Below are 3,104 nucleotides of genomic sequence, written 5' to 3' on the forward strand. Positions count from 1 at the left end.
GGAAGCAGCAAACCGGGACAATGTTTTCCAAAGGGCTTAATTGAAAGCTGCGCATGCGCATTATGTGCAACGCGGTATATCTCTCTTGGAAGTTTGTTCTCGAGTGTTTTTCTGTTTTTTATTTATTTATTTGTTATGATTTCCCTCAGCCAACAACACAGCACGTTTACTTAAGTTTACATATTTTCTTTCTTTCTTTCTTTCTTTCTTTCTTTCTTTCTTTCTTTCTTTCTTTCTTTCTTTCTTTCTTTCTTTCTATTTTTTAATACAATATTTGAAGGTAAATGGCGCCCTCTTGTGGTGGTGTGCAGTTTATACAGTACAATATATTTCCCCACACCTACTTTGTTGCTACACTTTTTGGGGCAATTATTATCAGGTAAAATTACCACAAGGGTTTTACATGAATGCTGAAACCTATGAAAATACCTACTATAATGAACTTTTGATTGTTTAGCTAAATACCAGACTTTACTTCCTTTGTTTATGATTTACCACATTTGTACATTAGATGGCAGACAAACACAGTTATTGTTTTGCTGTCAATCGCAGTAGCATCCTTTTTTTGTGAAATTATTTTTTTAAATCATTTGTTCGTCTATCCCTAAAAGTCATTAAAATTACTAAAGGTTATTTTGAACTAATACATTTCCTCCTATTCCTTATCTGCCACCAACTCCTCTATCGTATTGTTCTACTTCGTCTATGTTCTTCCAATGCTCAGTGTTTCCTCCAATTGTACTAAATCATCATCATCATCATCATCATCATCATCATCATCATCATGTTCTTCTTCATATACTCCATTGTGAATTATTTTTCTTCTTCTTTCTCCTCCTCCTCCTTCTTCTTTTTTTTTTTTTTTTTGCCTAGCCACCACCCCCCCGACTTCGGAGGACAACTTTATTTTTATTCATATGAAGGTTTAACAAAAATAAAAATTTAAAAAAAAAAAAAGGGATTTCAGGGGGGGTACACACCAGCTAGGTACGCATATACAGACAGACAGACAGACAGGCAGACATAGACAGACATAAACAGACATAGATAGACAGACAAAGACAGACAGACAGATAGATAGAGACAGAAAAACAGAGAGACCGACAGACAGACAAACAAACAGACAGAGACAGACATAGACAAACAAACACACAGACAGACAGACAGGCGAGAATTTATGAGTGTAGGGTTGGTATATCTGTACGTGTGTCTATTAGTTATTATTGGGGGGCAAAGTTAGGGGTGGTTGAAGTGAAAGGTGGGAAAGAGGGTAATGGGAATGCACTTGGTTCACATTAACTGTTGAATTTGTAGAGAGACTATGAATGTTTTCCAGGTTTCTTTAAAGGCAGATATATTATTATTTTTATGCGCAATGGTTTCTTCTGTCAAAATGAATTCTGTGATTAGATTAGTCCAATGGTTGATATGACAAGATGATTTCGATTTCCAGTTTTGAAAGACTATTTTCTTAGCGACAGCTAGAGAGACAAGGACTGGGGTTTATATTTGAGAGGGATGGGGGTATCTGAAATAACTCCTAGAAGACAGAGTATAGGAGACAGTGGTACTCTGCAGTCCAGGATTGAAGACAGTGTGTTAGTTACTGTAGTCCAGAGAGAGTGAACGGGCTGGCATAGCCAGGTAGCATGGAGATAGGTGTCTGTGTTCCCAGAGGTGGACTGTGAGCAGATATCTGTGTCATAGCCCCATTTTAAATAGTTTACTCTGAGTGATGTGGGTTCTATGGATGGTTTTATATTGTATGAGTTGTAAATTGGTGTTGGTGGTCATGTTGAAGGTGTTTCTACAGATCTGTGTCCATAAATCCGGGTCTGAAGGTAGCGTGAGGTCAATATCCCATTCCTTCTTCTTCTTCTTCTTCTTCTTCTTCTTCTTCTTCTTCTTCTTCTTCTACTTGACTTCTCCCTTTTTTCTTGACTCCTGACTCTTGATTTTTCTCCTCATTGTCCCCCTTCTCCTTGTTCTCCTCATGCTCATGTTTGCTCCCAATGTCCAATACATCCTTTTTCTTCTTGTCCTCCAGCCTGCCTTCTTTTTATTTTCTGTCTTCTCCTTCTTCTCCTCCTCTTACATTTTCTGCCTTTCCTCCTTCTTCTCCTCCTCCTCCTCCTCCTCCTCCTCTTCTTCTTCTTCTTCTTCTTCTTCTTCTTCTTCTTCTTCTTCTTCTTCTTGTCATTATGCTCTTTGAGGTGCATACAGCAGCAGCTGATTAGATGTCAAGTTTGGAATGTACTCATGATATACTTAATGTCATTGACTTCTCTTCAGTGGTCATTGTTTATTGAAGAAACAGGTCAAACTTAAATGTCCTGAGTAGATATGAGAGATGAATAGAGTTATTCTGTGGCTTAAACTTTCATTTATCTGGAACAATTGACCTTTCCTGTTCTACTCACGTATTAAATAGGTATGGAATTACTGTACAAATGTTCTTGTTAATTACGATTACAAAGTATTGAGGCTTTGAGTGATATTCGGTATGCAAAGTGTTTTTCCTCAGCACCAGGTGACTGACATTATGACTCACTGCATCTAATTTCCCGAAGTCACTGAACCCCTCATTAGAAAAAAAACTTGCCTTGGTTTAGACCACACACTTTACATGTCATTATTTTCTCTCGTGGTACATCGGCGCTGGAGATCACTTTCTATTACTGTTTCTGTTGCTATTTACAGCTGGCAGCAGGTTAATTAACAGCTGTCTGAGTCAGCAATGGAAAAACAAAATGATGCTTTTTATTTATCTGTGATAAGATGTTTATGATTGCTGATAATACCTGAAGATTTATGATCCTGAATTAAAATACAATAATAAAACCTGAGTATTCATTTCCATATGACATGTTGTTACAGAGTGATTCTGGTCTGTAATGAGGTTGTTCTCCCAGTGTGTCAGTTATGTTACATGTGCTCAGTATACACTATAAATAAATCAAAAGAAGCAAAAATGCTAGATTGATGGAGTGGGAAATAAGCCTAGAAGCCAGAGAAGCAATGAAATAACTTAGTGAATTCTTCATTCATGAAACCAGTTGTTCTGTAGGATCTGTGTTTGCAAAAAATGCAGTTAAAGTTTTAGA

Source organism: Tachysurus vachellii, chromosome 16, assembly GCF_030014155.1.
Source record: "Tachysurus vachellii isolate PV-2020 chromosome 16, HZAU_Pvac_v1, whole genome shotgun sequence".
In the NCBI taxonomy this organism is placed as follows: Eukaryota; Metazoa; Chordata; class Actinopteri; order Siluriformes; family Bagridae; genus Tachysurus; species Tachysurus vachellii.